This window comes from Myotis daubentonii, chromosome 17 (assembly GCF_963259705.1).
Source record: "Myotis daubentonii chromosome 17, mMyoDau2.1, whole genome shotgun sequence".
Lineage (NCBI taxonomy): Eukaryota > Metazoa > Chordata > Mammalia > Chiroptera > Vespertilionidae > Myotis > Myotis daubentonii.
The window spans coordinates 27,591,187-27,611,345 of record NC_081856.1 but is presented as its reverse complement, the minus strand read 5'-3'; the positions used below and the strand labels follow the sequence as shown (position 1 = coordinate 27,611,345).

Below are 20,159 nucleotides of genomic sequence, written 5' to 3'. Positions count from 1 at the left end.
CAGGCCCATAGGTTTACCCACAGATGTTGTAAGCATCAATCCCCGCACCGCCTTGTGGTGAAATGATGAAACAAATTCCTCAGTAGCCCAGGGATAAGGCAATAGTACTCTTCTAGTGGACTGTGAGATGGACGATGGAATGAAGTCAGTTTTTATGGGTTCACTTCTTTGTTTGCCTATGAACCACATTCTTTTTTTTTTAGGTATCTGAAATACAATTTTATTCTGATTCTAAATGAAGAGGAATGAGAACGACAGTAACAAACAAGGTTTCACCGCTGACTATTGTGGTGCAAGTGCAGCATTCTTATAGTTGAAACTTGATAAGGAAACAATTGCATTCCAAAACAGCTAAATATGTAGGTCCAAAAAAATGAAGGTATTTTTTGGCTGCCACATTCACTCGGAAGCCCATTCATCTCTTTCAGCATCCCAAAGATCAAGCACCAGTTCTGCTTAGCTACATAATAAAGTGCCAAACACGCTGCACCACTGACATCACAGGACAGCTGCCTGTAAAACTAGACTTCTAGACTTCAGCTTCCCTTTCTCACAGGTCGTCATCCTCGCCCAGGAGAGCGGTGGTCAGAGAAACCTTCAGGGGTGGGCAAACTTTTTGACTCGAGGCCCACAATGGGTTCTTAAACTGGACCGGAGGGCCGGAACAAAAGCATGGATGGAGTGTTTGTGTGAACTAATATAAATTCAAAGTAAACATCATTACATAAAAGGGTACGGTCTTTTTTTTTTTTTAGTTTTATTCATTTCAAACGCGGGCCGTAGTTTGCCCACGGCTGCCTAGATCGTGCTCATACTGTGCTGCCAAAGCTGGGTCCAAGATAATCTCTGGTGGGGCAAGAGCAGACATGGTGACAAACTCCAACTTAGGGTGCCCAATTAGTTTTCTAGCAAGCTAGAGGAAGAGCTTTACAAAGTTGTAGTTACTTTTGGCAGAAATGTCATAGTACTGACAATTCTTTCAATGGAAGACAATTGATTTGCCTTAGCTTCCTATCCTTAATTTCCACTCTGTTGCTACACAACACAATGGGGATGTTTTCACACACTTGTACCAGATCTCTATGCCAGCTACACATATTCTTATTAAGTAACTCTCGAAGTTATATCAAACATTATAATGGCACACAAGGGTTGGGTGTAATAACCATCTGTCAGTCCACCAAACTTCTCCTGGCAAGCTATATCCCAGACATTGAACTTAATAGGCCCCCTGTTGGTGTGGAACACGAGGGATGGACTTCGACACCCAGGGTGGCTACATAATTCTTCTCAAATTCACCAGCCAGATGACATTTCACAAAGGTCATTGTCCCAGTCCCGCCATCACCAAACAATACAACTTTGAACTGAACTTGGGGTTCTCCTTGGGCAGCCATGGTGATGTCTCTTCCAGAAGTGTCTCTGGGGCCATCTGACTGAAACCTGAAAAGACCACAGGAGCCATCTTCCATAAATACTCAGAACTGTGCACCCATGAATATTGCCACATTGAGATGCCTGGGTCCCCCCACTGTGGGTACTCCAGTGTCTTTTCAGTCAAGTGAACCTCCTCCAGAGGCAGAGTCCCTAAGCACACAACTCTCCTGAATGATGCCGCTGGAAAGCAATGGGACATCATTCCTTATAACGATGGGAATCACTATCACGCATAAAACCACTCAGTGCCATGAACGTGAGAGGCCTTGTTGTTTAGAATAAGGTGAAACAGGATGTTCCAAAGTGTGCCCTGTGAAATGTTCTCAATATAAGGAATGTATGAAAAAATAAATATAGGAAAGGTGTGCAACACACCACCCTTTTGTAGATTCACAATGCTCATTAGAACACCAAAAGTTCTGGGGGAAAAACATACTTCCAAAACAAGAATCCCAGAATTCTTATTTTTTAAATATGGAATTAGTGAGTATCTTGGGGGGTGGCTTTGAAACATTTGTGTTTAGTGCAGAAAATATTGGGCCCAACAGCAGGAATCTGGGGATCTAGTCCCATATTTGATGTGACTAGTCATGTGACCTTGAACGAACCACTTAAGTTCTGGGTTCAGTTTGCAGAAATGGTAATTAAAGGAATTTTGGCCCAAAGTTCTAGTCTGCACCTTGGGTATTTCTGGATTGTCATAATTTGTCTACCATTCGATGTTGTTTCAGATCCACCATCCCTTATCTATAATTTTAAAATACATAAAGGCTCTGGGGGAAAAAAGTGTTGTTGTATGTGTGTTTTTAACTTAGTGCCTAGACCTAGTTCAAACTAATGAAGCCTGTTGATACATTTCCTCCCACTTAGAATGATGGCTTATCTGTTTGGCTGCAAAACCATCAATATGTTTGATTTCAGTGCCCAGACCTTGCTGTAGCTGTCACATAATCTTTTGCCTCATGTCTATCACCTTTCTAAAATCTGAAAACGTCTGAATTCTAGAACATATCTGTCCCTCAGTTTCAGATAAGAAACCATAAATCGCAAAAACACTTTTATGATGCTTATCATGTTCTTAAGCTTTAAAAATATTAGCACACCGTTCCCCATAAGAAACCTAGAAGGCAGAAGCTAATGTTATTCCTATTTTCAGGCATGAAAACTGAGAACAAAAAGGATAAATAACTTGTCAGAGCAACACAGGTAAAAAGTGATGGCGCCGGGATTCAAATCCAAGCCCTCTGTCTCCATGGTCCAGCTTTCTGACCGCAATGCTAGTCTCTAAGAATTCATGAGTCTCATTTGAACAACCTTTGATTTCCGCATCTGTAAAATGGCATTAAGAACAACTACCCTTCAGGAAATATTTATGGCCAACCCTCAATGGCTTTTGCAAAGGAGAATCCCCTGAGTCGTCAGTAACTTTCATGTGATATTTTATTAGCCACATCCAGGGCTGTGGGGGGCACTGCACTAACTGGAAGAAGTTCCTCCGCGGCAGGGGCTGCTTATTCACTTTAATCTAAAGCATCCCCACTCTGTAATTTAGACACCTACCCAAAAATGGGCTGTGCCCAGAGGCGCATTACAGATTACCTAAAAGCACATTGCAAAGGTGCCACTTAAAATTTAAATGAATCCCTATAATCTCCAATCAAAGCAGTTTAATATCAGCAACTGTGAGGTTTGAGAGTTGGTGTATAATGAAGGCATTGAGGGCTCTTTTACCAGCAGCTGCTCTACCAGGCAGCCCATGATAAACACCTAACAATCAGACTTACAAACCGCCCGCCCAAACTGGGGTAACAGCTGGACAAGCCACCAGGGAAGTGGAAAGGTAATAAACTAAATAAGCTTGATTTATTTTTATTTCTCCCCAGGGCTCTGTATATTTTAGGTTCAAGTATATTTTGCCTTCCAGATGCATTCGGCTTCCATCCTTGAGTCTAATCTTTGAATCCACTCTAGTCTTACCTTCTTCCTTATTTCCATGCTACCTTTACCTCCAGTCTGTTTAGCATTACCCTCCTGACCTCCGGCTGATTGTCTTCAATTAAGCCCAAGGATTTCCTCTTCCTGCACCAAAGTCAAGTTACAGAGCAAGAATAATAAAAGGCTGAATGGGACTGTAGTATCATAGCCAGGGCCCCAATGTCAACCTTTTGAAAACAACCTGACTTCAGGTGCCTCCTCCCACTGGGAGAGTCGACCCCAGCAGCACCACTGTGGACCAGTTTGGGAGAACTGGTATCTGTGCCAAGAAGTGTTTTCTCTAGGAATCTGGTTTCTCATTAAAGCAATTAGGTGGAGGGAACCAAGAAGGAAAAAAAAGTCAAGTTAAATCAAAATATGATATGTTACTTTAAAAAAAATCTACTGTGATTAATCATACTTCGAGGTCATTTAATGTGTTTGGAAGAAAGTCAGAGCAAGTAAATGCACTAGCACCTTCAACAAATATGGTCTCTAAAAAATGCAAGGTATAGCCCATCAGTTAGGAATGTTTCTTAAGAGGTTCAGTAAATTCACTTTACATGGTAGGAAATGCAGATTGATATAGCATAAGGAAATAATTGCAATTAGAATCACTAATGGTGATTAAAAGTAGAATCTTATCTATATCTTAAATATAGAAACCAGAACCATGAAAAATAACTCTCTGTTGTTTAGACCACTCAGTTTATGGTTAACTTGTTATAGAAGCCTGAACTGGACATGCTACAAATCAGGGCTTCCCCCGCCCTTCTCACTACCACCACCAGCACACCACCAGATTAAGTTGTTTCAGATTAAGACAGTAGTGCCTGATAAATCTTTTAAAATAAATAAAACATCTTAGGGAAAATAGACATTCCCACAATTAAGTGGAGATAGAAAAGACCAAAGGAATCTAAGGAGTATGTTTGTGAGATAATGATAGCCTCTATTGGCATGTGAAGCTGACTGGTATTAGATAAGAATCTCTATTTCTGAGAGAGTTACATTGCCAAAAGAACTACCATCATGGATGAAAAGTCACCATACTGTCTGAGATTTAACTTTGGGTTTTCCAATTGTCTAAATACAGATAGTAGGATAAGAGAGCATTCAGCCCCTACGTAGGGCATACTCACCAATATCTTCTTCAGCTATGGCCAGAAAGAACGAAAAAGAATAAACTCCCAGAAGAGTGAATTGGAAGTTCACAGAGAACAGCTAGGTAAGAAGATTAACCCCCATTCACAGGGCTAACCAAGGAACATTCCCCACCACAAACACAGGAGACCTTAGCTATGTCTGCACAGTGGGATTTCAAAATTGCTATGAAAAGTGACTACTGTGTCTCTCTCATTCTTCCCTTGTACAAATAGAAGTGTCCCTGTTTTGTTCTTTAATCATCAGAGGAAGCAGAACAAGTTGTCTCTAGGAATGACATTCAAGCCTGATACAGAGACCACTACACACATTCCCCCAATAAAGAAACCTCACATCACCCCGAGACCCTGCCTTTCAAGCTGGCTGCGGGGAACAGATTGAACTTGTGTTCAATGAGGGAAGGAACGAGTATATTCTGCATGTAAATAAAGACAGAGAATATTTTGTGAGCAGAAGGGTAAATGGTGGGAGCCATGATTGTTATCTATCAAAGATCCCCACTTCTCCCATGGTTTTGGTATGATTGCACTTTCCAAATCCCTGACAATGGGTGTGACTTGATGACATGTTTTGGCCAGAGAAATGTGAGCAGTGGTATGGGTGTCTTTAAAAGCAGTGCATAACTTATCACTTCTTTTTTCCCTTGTCCACAATGACCAGTAATATTCCCAAAAATGGCTATTCCATTAGCATGAGTCCTAGAGAAAGGATGACGTGAAAGCTCCTAGCCAACCTGGGAAGAGCATGAAGCCATAAGCAAGAAGTAAAACTTGTGGTTTGAAGCCACTGAGATGTTGGCATCATCTAGCCCACTCTGACTGGTACAACCACCATTCCGTATTTTTTGGCAATGTAAGTAGATGAAGCCGTGTTACATTTAATCACTGAAACACACGCCCAAGGATTTCCTCTCACACACCAAGCAGTGCACTCTGAAGACAGAAGAGTTGCCAAAATCCACAAAATAGTTTAAAGACATTTCGAAGCAGTGAAGTACTGATGTGACCAAGTTATGCATTACTCAGGACTGCCATTCGATTGCCACATAGCAATTTGTCAAAATGTCACAGTGACTTTGAACAGAAACCGCTTAACCTCTGGCTGGCGGCATATAATTTGACTGAGGGAAAAAAAATCCAATAGGAAAGTGCCAACACCAAACTGAGAAAGTGTGAGCAGCTTGGCATGCACACAGGAGAGGATGCCAGTGGCAAAACAAAACAATTCTGAGTTTTAAAAAATTATTCAAAAGATATGGGTGTTGAATTGACATTTATGAATATCTTCATGATACTCTTATTTTCATGATACTCTTTATAATTTCCTTATTATTCAAAAAAGTTACATATGATACAAATTCACATCTAAAGTAGCCTTACAAAAAAATCTCTTTCTGACAAATATGAATGGAAATTCAAAGTGCTAGGAATGGGTTATGTCATAGTTTAATTGGCAGCATTGTTTCTTCCCTCTTGATGGTACCCAAATAGTGTGTCTTAAAATCAACGGTGTCTTAGAATGAATAAAATGAAGTATTAGCAAAGTAATAGTCACCAACAATGATCACAGGATGTGGCTGGCTGACAACTTATCATAATGTATATCCAAATGAGCCATTTACTACCAGAGGGAAAAAGAATTAGAATCTCAATGCATTTTCCTAAGTGCGAGAGAGCAAGGTTCAATCATGTGATAAAAATTCCTTCTCCACATGATTGTGGTTCAAATATATGTATACACACATGTGTCATTATATATTGTATATATGTAGTATATAATATGTACTCGTACACGCATGTATATAGTTATTTATTTTATGGTTTTTTTACAAGTAAAAAATGAGAAATGCCCCTAAAAAGATACCCTCTTGTAAGTCCCAAGGGAATAACATTTTGGATTGATAAACTGGGTACCTCAATTTTACCAACCATAAATAAGTACAGAAGTAATGAATAGAATTCTTCCTGGGAAAAATGTTAAGTGAATGCGACTAAAACCCTTTGAAAAAAAATAAAAATAAAGGTTGTCTCAAAAGCAAAGCATCACTGTCCTGGGAGGAGAAAGCCCTTACAGACCTTCCCCTATGTCCTGTGTGAGCTGGCAGGTATCTTACACTCTGACTTGGGACACTGGCTTTGAGAAGTGGCCCAGCTCTGGCAGCCTTACATGTTGTACACTCAGTCTGCCATGTAAAGTGTGAGTTGATGTATTATTGTCTGGAAACAGAACAGCCAATTAGTTTTAAAAGACAACTGTTTCAAGTTGCACAGCCACTATGGAGCTTTATTCTCATCACTACAAGTTTCTCTGACTCTCTTCTCCTCTAAACTTTTATGAGTCCCCAAGGCTGTGTCCTATCCTTTAGCACCTCATTGTATTTGCCTCAAACACTGATTTCTTTTCTGTTACTTTCCAATAATATAAATACTTGAGTGTTAAAAACATGGCTTATGCTTTTAAAACCTGTGATAGCAACAATCATAGCAGTAATAATAATAGCAGCTAACATTTCTGGAATGTTCACTCTGAGATTCACTGGGCTGGGTTTTACATTTGTTCTTTTAATTTTCATAATAACCCAGTGGCTAGTCATGCAACTGTTTAGGGACTCAAATCCATGTCCCACTGTATTACACAGCCACCCATGGACTTTATTTAATACATATTACCTATATATAAAGAAATGAATATTTCAATGCAGACATGCATTAGTATAAATGCTGATAACTTTCCCTAACATCTGCTGTTTATCTGGTCTGCCACTTTGGACACTGGTCACCTAATTCGGACACCTCTTGTAAAATATTGTGAGTGCCTTTTAACTCAGAGTCTTATAGAGCCAACAATATAGCTATAATGCAAACAATACATTTCAAATGGACTTAACCCTCACTATAGAACTAAAATTATATCAAATACTTACTATAGAAGTACTTAACTATTTATAAATTAAAGAATGAAAAGGAAAAAGACAAACACAGAGAGATTAATACATGATTTAAAAACCCTGGGGAGCCGGGAGATGAGGCAGAATTAAAATCTGATTTTACAGGCACTAAGACATAAACACTTAAGCAGTGGTTCTCAACCTTCTGGCCCTTTAAATACAGTTCCTCATGTTGTGACCCAACCATAAAATTATTTTCGTTGCTACTTCATAACTGTAATGTTGCTACTGTTATGAATCGCAATGAAAATATCTGATATGCAGGATGGTCTTAGGTGACCCCTGTGAAAGGGTCGTTCGACCGCCAAAGGGGTCGCGAGCCACAGGTTGAGAACCGCTGACTTAAAGCGATTATGTGTGATAGCATGTTTGCGCATGTACGTGTACTATACATTATGGTTGCTCAAGTGCAAGCCTCCAATATCCTCCCCACTCTGTTCCCATTCTTTTTAAGGAATGTGGGAAAAGCTCAGCTATGTGAGGCCCATGTGCCATCCATATCAGATTCACCGATGTTGCTTATTAAAATGCAGATTCCTGGGCACCACCCCAAATCTCTGGTGCCTTAGCTTGGATTCCCCAGCAGCAGACCCTGAGACTAGAATCAGTAAGGGAAAGTGAGGCAGGGATGGAAAGAAACCAACACATAACATGTTAATGGGCAGGTGCCTGCTTCGGACAACTGGGGCTGAATCACTCTGTGGCTCTGGGAAATGCTGTACAGCCCTGCTTCTCAAACATTTTGGTCTCAGAACCCCTCTATCCTATTAAAAACTATTAAGTGTGAGTTATATCCATCAATTCCTACCATATTAGACATTAAAACTAAAACTAATTTTTTATTAAGAATTCACAAGCATACATTCCATTAGCCATCATAGGAGTAGCATTACCACTTCTGGGAAACTCCCCTTGTACCCTTGAAAATCAGAATATACAAGGCAGATAATATCTTTGTACTTGTGCAAAATAGTTTTGATCTCATAGACCTCCTAAAAGGATTTCAGGGTTCCCCAGAGGTCCCTGGAATACACTCTGAGAACCACTAATGTAGTACAGAGCTCCAAGTTGTATCACTTAAGGATAAGGAACTCAAATATTTGTTCCAACTCCCATGTGTGGTTGTTTGGGATACACTAACTCCCTGGAATTTCCAGCCCACCATGCATGCAGGTTAGATATGTCCCTGTAGCCAGAGGCAAAGTCCAGGTAGAGAGCTGTAGTGTGGCATCTCCGGGAATAAACAGGAATAGGAGGTGTCCGGGGGGAAACATGCATTTGCACTGGCACACCTGCCACACCTGAGAACCTCCATGATATTTAATGCACATTACAGCACTAATGCATGACGAGCACAACATCCTGGGTCCCTGGAGAATCACCTGACTCCAATCTATCAGTATTCCTTTTGGTTTTCATCTTTCTAGTCTACACTGTGGTGGTTCTACTTTTATATCAGAGCATCCAATATTACTCTTAGAGAACTATTGATCTTGTCACTGCAGTTGCTCAAAGTTCATACTTTATTCGCTACAGGATGGTTCTCAAATGTACAATGAGGTTGATTTCTGCTAATATGCTCTATAAAACTTCAGCGCCTGTCATTTACAATTCCAGAATTGACTGCCTTATTCATTCACTGCTAAAATTCAGCCCTGTCTCTCCTGCTTCAATATCCAATAAGCCATGTCTTCACTATGATGGGAGAGAAATTTATAGCCTCTGGTATTTGGGTAGAAATAAATAATATCTTCCAGATTGGGCCCAAGAAGAAAATGATTCAGTATGAAAAAATATTGTTGTCAGCCTCTAACATCCTACTGCTTGTCCCAGAGAAGGAACATGAAGGTTTTTCAGTTCTTCCAATCCAGTTCAAAAAACTAATCAAGGAGACAAAATTCAAGTCAGGCTCTTTTTGTCCAGAAACAGGAGTGAATGTCAGGGTTCAAGGTAGGGTAGGGAGGGGGCACATAAGCATAGAGGATGTTGCAGGAGGATAAAGGACTAATATATGCTGCTTGTGGTGCTACAGCCTACTCACTCACACCAGCTCACAAGAGCGAGAGTGCACATTTTTTCCCAATTCTGCCAATTAGCAATGTCTCATTGGCAGCTTGAAACTAGCCATGGAAGAAGGAATATTAGAAATATTTATACCATGAAAATTGGCAAACACTAAAAACAATACCTTCTTAAAAAAAACAAAAAACAAAAAAAACGCTGGTTGTTAAACATTTACCAGCATACCAGAGGTAAGGAATTCCAAGGTGAGACTCTGCTACCAGGAGCAGCTATCTTCTGCTTGTCCCAGTTCCTTCCCCAAGCTTATGCACCCTCCCATCTAGCCAGGACAAACACCACTCCTTCCAAGCTCTTGAAACGTTAGAATGTTCTACTCACAAATCTTTCAGCAATGCCCCCATTTCTAGTGCCCTATTCCTACAGCTCAGTGGTTCCTAAATACCAAGAGATGCATCCCAGGTCTCCTCCCAGGGCAGCACCAGTCCCTCTCTCAGGAACTCTCCTCATTGCTAGGATTTAAGAAAATAATCATCCTATTTCTCACATTCTCATTCTGTTGGGTGTAGGGGCAGCCATTCCCCCCAAAGAACTCCCTTCTATTTGTCCTAGAACAGGAAGGACCTGTAAAGAGTCCCCAGTTTACTCTCTATCAGCACAAGATGGGAAGGGAGGCAGGGCAAGCTACTGTGCTGGTTCTGCTAAAGGAATTCATCACTCGCATGCCAGGTAGACTTCCTTCTTTGCAGATTCTGTGACGGAACCCCTAAAGCTGCTGTGAGGTTTGTTTAAGTATGTGAAGAAAGGAAGACTAGCACTCAGAAACCCAGCTATGCATCTTAAGAAAGATGTGTTGCTATACCCCACTCTCAGGTTCTCCCCATCACTAAGACCCGCTGAGTCCTGTAGAGATATCATTAGCAGACATAAGGGTGGAGTATAAAGAAAAGTCCTTGACCAGGAAGGTGAGCATCCACAGATACGGTGGAACCGCACTAACTCCATCCTCAAAATGAACTGCAATTTTATATTCTATGGAGGATTGGTCCTTGTGAAGGAGAACAGCTGTGGGCTATGAATTACTCTGCTGCTTTTTTTTTTTCCTTTGGCAGTGTCTCCGCAGAGAAAGGAAAGCTGAAAGCTCCTGAGAAACACCTTGATTTTATTTTTTCATCAAATCATGGATGCTCTCACGGGTGTACAATCAGGACTGGCTGGCTTCTGTGGAACTTGTTGGCAGATATGTAGACAATGAAAAGTAATAAATGGTCTTGACCAAAAAACAGTGGCCAAAACAGATTGACACAGTGGCCTGAACCATCGGCACAGCCTTTGTCGCCCTCTATGGGCCACATCTCTCACACTCAGACATTGATCAACAAATGGAAATCTACACTAAACAAGGATGGTTAAGAAGATGGTGAAGCCAGTGCCTGTAACAGGAAATCATATGTCCCTGTAAATATAGTCCATGGCTAAGGGACATCTGCAGTATCTCTTTCATATGAAGCTGTAATTTGGAGAGAGAGAAGAAACACAAACACAAGCTTTTCTATGATGAGCAAGATCAGAGAAAGCACTAATTTGACTCAGGAGGAAAAGACGGGCACAAACTAATAAGTTCACAAGAGAGGACAGACCCAGGTGGGATGGCTAATTATACAGCTTGTCCTACCTTTCCGAAAGAGAAAGAAAAATCCACATGCTCTGAGCAAAAATGATGTCTCAATAAGATCCCAGTTCCCTGATTACATTCCCATTGGCTTTTTACATTAATTGGTGAGCTGGTTTCCAACAATAAAATGGTGCTCCTGCTTCCTCCCCACCTCAGCTATTACAGAAACTGCAGCCCATTACAGAGCTTTCTCCTGACAGCTGTAATGGAAAAGTAAATACAGCTTTGCAATTACATTTCAAATGGTGTACTCTTGCCTCATACAGGCAAAAATCTTCGGAGCTTTCTGGCACCAAGTCTGCCCTAGAGGTGCACCCACCAAGAACTGAGGCCCCAAGCAGCTCTTCCCAATCAGTCCAGACAGCACAGAAGGAACCAATGAGCATTTGCCCCAAATGGACAGACTTGTGAATGACTATGTGTTTAATGCTTGATATTAAAGAGTTAGAGAAAAGTATGTGTATGTGCATGAATGGGTTCTACCCTCTAACCTGTTTTCTTTTAGCCTACCCCACTCTCTCCATCATTTCCACAAATACTCTCTTGACACCACAAAAGTTATTTCCAAAGGCAGTCAGTGATTTATTCCTCTCAAATAATAATTAGGTCAACAAATTTCTCTCCCAACGCAATCACTGGGGCAGTTCTTAAGAGTTGATCAAATTTTAGGGTCACAGCAAACAGTCGACAAGAATGTATTAAGCCACTTCAAACAGCAAAGGATGAGGGGCGATGTTGTGGTGCTTTAATTCCAGCTCTATAATGAACCAGCTGTGGACTTTGGTCAAAGTCTATGACATTTTTCTGTGCCTTAGGGTCACAAGTAGAAAATGAAAAATAACACCTATCCATTGGTCTGCTATCCGAGGATTAAATAAGACAATGCATGTGAAAGTTTAGCCCTGGGTTTGAGAGCATTTAATAAAAGGTAGTTATTGCTTCATATCCAGCACTTCAGGTGCCAATATGGGTAGGAAAAGGTCAGCGCTCTTGTGGATTGAGAATCTCATAATAATGGTATATTTCATTGCATGAGGTCAGGTTAGAACCATAAGAATCAAGAGAAGGTGGAAGAATTTTGTGAACTTTTGGGGTACCTGCCGAGCCTCTAGGATCCCTCCCCATTCACAGGAGTGGCCTCCAGTAGTCACATCGGTAGCACACAACCCTTCCCCTCCTGACTGTAGCTTAGTGAATTCAATCAGGGGAGGACACTTGTCCCAGGCCAGGATGGTGAGTTTGTCATCTTGGAATTTAAAATCTCAACCAGAAGTATTGAGTTAGTCTCCATGGGTGTCCCAGAATAATAAGATGTTGAACAATAAGAGCTAAGAACAAGTACATGGAATGGAGACAAGAGATCTGGTCTTTAGAGGGAGAGAATAACACGGCAGATACAGGGAAAGAAGCAGAGAATAGAAGTGAGAAAAGAGACCTTGAGACACCGCTATACAAACAATATAATAAATATTTTCTCCCTTTCTTGCTGATGCCAGAGCAAATTGGTTTCTATTACTCTCTCAAGAATAAAATATCAGGTGACAGAGTTAGCCTTTTTTGGACAACAAAATGACTAGTTGCGACAGAGGATCCCAGGAGACTACATAAAGCCACCAGCTCCAGAGCTTCTGGTCTTAACCAAATGGCTTGTTCATTAAAATTCCTGTAGTAGAACTATTAGACCTGAATAGCCCATGTTTCCCAAATCGAGGCCAAACTTCTCCCCTAAACACCATACCTATAAATCTAATTGCACACTAGAATTTAATTATCATTATCAACATCAGAATTCTCCATTAACTATCTACTGGGGAAGTAAGCACTCCACTAGGCATTTTACATACAATGGTTTTAGAAACCTTTACAACAACCCCACATGATTCTCATTTTACATATTTAGAAGTTAAGGCTTAAACAGTGACTCACCCAGAGATTTACAGGAAGGGGGAGAACCCAAGCCTGTTAGACTCCCCTGGAAAGTCTGAGCTCTTTTCTCTCCATTATGTCTCTCAGGAATGTCCCAAAACTCGTCACAATAGGCAAATTAAAAATACACTCACCGAACTGGACATGCGTGGGAAGACCTGGGTTTGAATCCTGGTTTCCTTCTTCACAGTTTCTTGATCCAAGGCAGTTAAAATCGGGGCAAGAAGACCTGCCCTACTTACCTGCTCACCCAAAATCATGGGGAGGTTGTAGTAGATGATGTATGTGGAAGCACCATATAAATACTAAAGAAGCATGCAATTTTACCACTTCTATCATTTCGTTTTGTGGTTTCAGCAATTATTAAATTAAGATGAAAAAAGAAAGCACCTGTGCTGCATTCTGTTCAGAGTCTTTATGATGCTTAAATGAAATGTATATGAAAATATTTTATAAACTCTACAGGGCTATGTCAACTCAAGAGATTAGCATACTAACTTAACCTTGAACTTATTGCATGAATTCCTCAGGCTGTTTCAACACAGATAAGGTACATTACCTCTGAGAGTTTGTAATTCTTAGAGAAGGCAGAAAGTACTGGCAATTAGGAAGCTCTAAGTATAAAGTACAAATTATTTTCAGACAACGCCCTCATCTGCCTCTCCTACTGATCTCTGACTACATTTACCTTCTCTGAATCCTTCGTGCAGCCACTTCCTGTGGCCTCAGGAGGCCACCTGTTAACCTTATATGTCATTGCCATAAGTATTTGCTCCACACCTGCAACCCTTTCTGGGCTGTGCGTGGATTGATAGCAAGGTGCAGTAACATAAGTGGGTACGCTTTTGATTACTAAACCATCTACTTCAGAGACATTCATCTCCAATAAACGCATTGCCAGCTACACAGGTAGATGAAGAACCAAGCCGTCCACCCATGAAGTTCCCCTTTTTAAAAAGCCCTGGGCGACCAAGATTACTGACCTTTTGAACGACTCTGCTTTTCCCTTCCGGTACTTTAATCCCAGCCGTAAGGTTTTAAATTCACCAATAAAAAGCGAACCCACCAACCCCAGGCGCCCCAACTGCAATCTCACAGTCGCTCCAATTCCCAACCCAAGATGCTTCACCCACACACCCAGGCTCTTCCTCCTCTAATCCCCACCCCACCCCACCCCCACTTCACCCCCACCCCCACCCCGATTTCCAGCCTTTCCACTCCATGACCCCAGGCGCTCCAACCTGCAACCCTCCAACAATCCAACTCAGACTCCTGGGCGCCCCTGCCATAACCCCACTCCACCAGCAACCCTCCTCTACCACAAACTTAGAAGCTTAATTTAAAAACAATACAAATGTATTATCTTACAGTTCAGTAGGTCAGAAGTTCAGCATGGGTCTCTCGGTGAAAATCAAGGTAGCAGCAGGGTTCCTTCCTTTCCTGGAGGCTTTAAAACAGAGATGGGGACCTTTTATCTGCCAACCGCCATTTGGGTATTTATAACATCATTCTCAGGCCATACCAAGGTATCAACTTAAAAATTAGCCTCCTATATTTGGTCAGACATTTAATGAACTCACCCCTGATGCCTTGGCAGGGCCAGACCAAATGATTCCGCGGGCCTTCGGACGGACGTTCCCTAGCCCAGCTCTAGAATATAATTCACGTATTTGCCTTTTCCAGCTCCAACGGCCACCCACACTCAACTCATGCCCTTCTCTCTCCATTTTCAAAACTAGCAAGTTGCATCTCTCTGAAGGACTCTGTATTCACACCTCCTTGCCCCTCTGACTCTTCTGCCTTTCTGTCTGCCTTCCTTCCTCCCTCCCCGCCTTTTTAAGGATTTGTGATTACACTGAACACACCTGGACAATCCAGGTTAGTCCTGCTACAGTCAGCTGATTTCAACCTTAATTCCATCTGCAACCTCAATTGCCGTTTGCCAGGTCACCTAACAGATGCTAAGGTTCCTCAGCATCTTTGAGAACTATTCTACCTGCTACAGTGACATTTTTAAAGGGGGCTATGGAAGCAAACCTTGTAGAAATTTGGGAAGAGCTTTCTAGACAGGGAAAAGTGAAACCCAGGGCACTTCAGGTGGATGTGTTCTTGAAAACTCAAGACTGAAAGGCTTGCATACATTGTCAGTGTTAGTGCTAAGTAAACCCAAACTTACATAGGAAATGGATTTTTTTAAAAGCCTGGTATAAAAAAATGAGAAACTTCAAGCTTTGTTTTGATCAGAGGTTTAAGATAATTCATTTCCACCAATTAGAAAGAATGGTAAATGTGAAAATAATTATTTAAAATTCACAGATACCAGAGCAACTGGCTACTTTGTCATTTTTGCTTGTAAAATCTCACAGGATTGCAGAATATCATTGCTGCAAGAGTCTTCAGTAGACATTTTATGCCTTAAGCACTGACACCTAGATGCTCAATAATTTTTTTCTGAATACCCTCAATTAAATTTCTAGGTTCCATCCCTACCACTTCTCCAGGTATTTCATGGAATCACCTCCAAGGTTTTGAGAAGGCTGACCCCTATTTTATAATACTATTGTTTGGAATTCTCTGCTATTCTTTAGACGGCCTCTTTGCTTTCTAGCCTGCTTTAGCCTGCTTGAATAATGAGGAAGATAAACTTAGCTGTCTGACCTTGTAAGCCAGAGACTAGATACTCTCAATGCCATGCCAGGTGCATTTTTTAATTGGATAGAACTGTGTAGTTTTCAAGGCTACCAGCGAGATAACCACTAAGCAAACATAAGGCTGGCTCTTTCATAAAAAGGGAAGTTCTGCTTGTAGCTCTGCTTAGAATTTGAATTCATTTTCTCTAAGCCCACCGCGGTGAATAAAGTGTAACTCCAAACTCTCTGAGCATTGCTTGATTTATTCCGGTTCTCTGTAACAGTTTATTTACTCCACCATAAGTATCACCTGGTTCTAATTGTTCCTAAGGCTCTGATGAAGTCTCTGTCCTTATGTTGTTCAGCGTTTTCTTGTCTTTCATGAGCCAATTCATTCTCTTTTACAGTGGGGCCTTGACTTACGAGTGTCCCGACTAACGAGTTTTTTGAGATACCAGCTGTCTCTCGGCCGATTTTTTGCATTGAGTTGATAGAGTAATTTGAGATAATGAGCTCCTTAAATAGCTCGGTCTCAGAACAAATTAAACTCCTAAGTCAAGGCCCCACTGTATTAAGGTTTTCGCACAACCTAATGACTTGCAACCTGGGACAGACAGAGGGGGAACCTGAAAACCAGAGAGGGAGTCTCTCATTCACAGGTGATATCCATAATTAGTGAGCGAGCCAGAATTCAATAAGGGTTTTATTCCCCCACTGAATTCTCTTTGGGCTATTTCTCCATTGAATAGTGAAACGGAATTTTTGGACTGGAACATGCTGTGTTCCCCTGGGCAGGATGGTTCCCGGGCTCTTGTCTGGTGGAGTCGAAGAATGAATCCATGAATGGAAGGTGGTATAGCAAAGGTGGAAATTTATTGTAGAACAAGTACAGATTCCCACGTGAGGGAGGGGAAAGAATCTCACAGCACAGACTCCCACGTGGGGAGAGGGAAAGGGTCCCACTGGGCTCCTTTTCCCTACAACTTATAAAGGCTGCAGATCTTGGTGCCTTGATGTACCCTCTGATTGGTCTCTATTTCCTTGGACTGGTTACTATAGTAACTCCTGGGCTCAAAGGTTGAACCTCACAGAGGACATGTAAGGTTCCTCCCCAGCCCCGCCCCTTCTTTCTTATTTTCCTATTCCCTTTGGGCTTTCTTCTTCTCCTTCTGGATGAAGGGCTCCCTTCCCTTTATTTTGTAAATATAGACCTTTTGCTGTTTCCAACTCCCTCATTCTATGGAAATATATGTGCTGCAGCTTTTCAGCTCCCCTATTCTATGGAGATATACCTTCTGCTGCTCTGCAGCCCTGTGCATGGTCCTCTTAATTTCCAAAATTTCCTAAATCTGTCTTTTTTCACCCCTAAAAATTCCTGTTTCGATAGTATAATCCAAATGATAGACTCCACCTTTAAGATTCCCCGTGAATTTTGAGGGGGCGCAAACAATATGGAGAACACTAGAAATGTATCTTTTGTTGATTTTTTTTTTCTGTGACTGTGCTTTTGCTTTTGTTTCTAATTCTTATCCAGACTTGGTTCTTCATCATGCCCTACCCTTAGTCAGACTACAAGCCGTGTCTTTATTTTGTAGCCAGATTCCATGAGGCAAAGTAAGGGCGTGGTCAAGATATTTACAACATTCTCATGGGTTTTGATCCTACTCAACTACATGCACCTGAACTCTATCAAGCCCATATTACTCAGGCACATGGGGCCACATGTTTGGACCATAGGTTCAAGCTTACAACTCTAGCTGTTGGCTATAATCGTGCTGGGAGGGCTCTGCCCTCCAAGCTGGGACTTGCACGTGGCAATAAGAGGACTGTGTCCACTCATTATTCCGAGGCTTGAACCTGTCCAAACACTGTAGCTGCTCTCCACCCATATACTTATATATGTATAACAATTTGTGATAAATGCTAACTCATATACCTTGTAGAGGTTTCTCTGATCTTTTTATTAGACAACCACCACCCTTCTCCTGTCCTTAGAAAACACCTTCAGCTACACCTCTGATTAGCACTTATCACACCTGTAGCCAATTTTATAGTTTAAAGTTCTATTCAATGCCAGGGTGGACACGAAATAGTCAGTAGAGAGTGTATAAAAGAAACCAAGGCATCCCCACAACCAATATTAAGAATTCTATTCCTGGTTAGGATCATGGAAAAGAATGAAGATCTGTTTACAAATTTGTTGAATATATAGCTTTACCTCCCAAACTGTAGAGAATGAGATTGATATTCAAACAAACCCAAGTTCAAATTCTGATCTGCCTCCCACTAACACTAAGAGCTTTCTAAAGTTATTTATTCTTCAAAGCCTTAATGTCTTCATTTGTCAAACTAAGATAATAATACTTGCTGCACAGTGTTGAAATTCCAAATAATGTGCATGTAGGGGGTGTGATTAAGTACCTGGCACATAATAAATTATTAAGTGGGAGTTATGATTATGAATATTTATGCTGATTACCATGTATTCATTTATCTACAATACAAAAAATAATTAAGCTTATGCTACCATATTTTCTCAATTCTGCGAACATTTTTGACATTTTTACATTTTTGAAGTTGAAGTGACAATTATATTAAATATTCACTATGCATATTTTTTTTTCTTGCAAAGATATCTGTTAACTTGAGAGAAACAATATCCTAAGATTAGCCACTGTGCTAGAATGTAGAGGGTGACAAAAACAAGAAAGCACCTGCCCTCTGGGAATTTGCAGACCCTGATGCCCGGCAGAGGAATCACGTGGCTTCAGTCTGTCTTAAAAACCTGGAGCTGCTACAACCTGCTTCTGTATCTTACCCTAACTGTTCCAGAGATTTAAGCCATTGCACGTGAGTACATGTATGTATTTAGAATGTTTTTCACATAGAATGTTAGGAGTTTTGTGGACTCTGTAGTGATAATTCATGGTCTCCCCAATAAGAATCTATGAAACCTATAAAATGGGTAAGGACTCTTGCTTACTCCCGTATGAAAAATACCCAGTTACTCTGCAGGTCACTTTGTGATTCTATAATCCTGCAAGTTTAAGCATAAATGTGTTCTGAGGTTGAAGAGTGTAGTGCAGAGCTAAGAATCTCTGGCTCAGAGAGTACCTTTCAATAGTTTAAGCTGGGCTGATAGCCAAAAGAATCATTTTAATTTCTTTCTCAAGTTTAAGGAGACAGGAAGAGGAATTTATATCAACCTTCAAAAACATGACCTACAACTCGTTACTTTTCTCATTCAAATAGTGCAAGTCAACAAGCCACAGTGTCAGTGTTTGATTTATCTTCCATTAGGGTGACCCATCTTTCCAGCTACATGTTCATTACCCCAAATCTAGACTTGTGGTTTGGCTGTGTCTCAAGGCTATAACCATAAACGTCAATGTAAACACACATCTCCTAGAAGGATCAAATCAAAACAATCCATTTTCAGGAAACCAATGTGCAAATGTATCATTATAATATAATTTTTTAATTCATAAAGCTCTGGTCAAAGTGCCTGTCCAAAAATAAATTTCTAGTGGGAGTCTGATATGAGCCACTAGGTTTTCTCTTCTTTAACAAAGACAATTCATCAGGCTGCATGCAAGAGCAGTCTGTACTGGCTCTATTTAGATGTGAAAGGAATTGGGGGGGGGGGTGAAAAAGGCAGGTTTAGGATATTTTAAAAAATTAAGGGGTCCATGGAAAAAACGCAGGGCTACAGAGTTGCAAAAGGATACATTTCCATAAGACAAAGGAGCTGGGAGTAGCAAAAGGTACACATTTATAAAATAAAGGTGAGGAGGAAGAAAAGCCCAGAGGGAATAGGAGAACAATAAGGGAGAAGAAGGAGGGAACTTTAAGTACTTCATGTGAGACTTGAGCTCAGGAGTTGCTATAGTGACCAAATCAAAGGGGAATAGTGACCAATCAGAGGGGATATCGAGGCACAAAAAAACTGCAGCCTTTATCAACCTGGAAAATGGGACTCAGGGGGACTCTTTCCCCCTCCCTATGTGGGAGCCTGTGCTGTGGGATTCTTTCCCCCTCCCATGTGGGAGTCTGTACTTGTTCTTGAATAAATTTCCACCTTTGCTATACCATCTTCCGTCCTGGTTTCATTCTTCGACTCCTACAGACAAAGAGCTCAGGAGAACCCATCCTGCCCATGGGAACACCGCGCTTTCTAGTCCAAAAATCCCATTTCAGATGGAGGCTTGGAGCAACCAGAGGCTCCACCAGGGAACTAAAGTCCAAAGAGAGGAGACCCCAATTCAAAAGCCAAGGTCAGTATGCAGTTACAGAACCAAGGTCTAAGACAGTGATGGCGAACCTTTTGAGCTCGGCGTGTCAGCATTTTGAAAAACCCTAACTTAACTCTGGTGCTGTGTCATGTATA

General features: G+C 41.1%; 1 pseudogene; it reads right to left on the bottom strand.

The window, feature by feature from the left end:
* Window positions 1-550: 550 nt before the first annotated feature.
* On the bottom strand, window positions 551-1,397 carry LOC132219947 (GTP-binding nuclear protein Ran-like; annotated as a pseudogene).
* Between the last annotated feature and the right edge of the window lie 18,762 nt (window positions 1,398-20,159).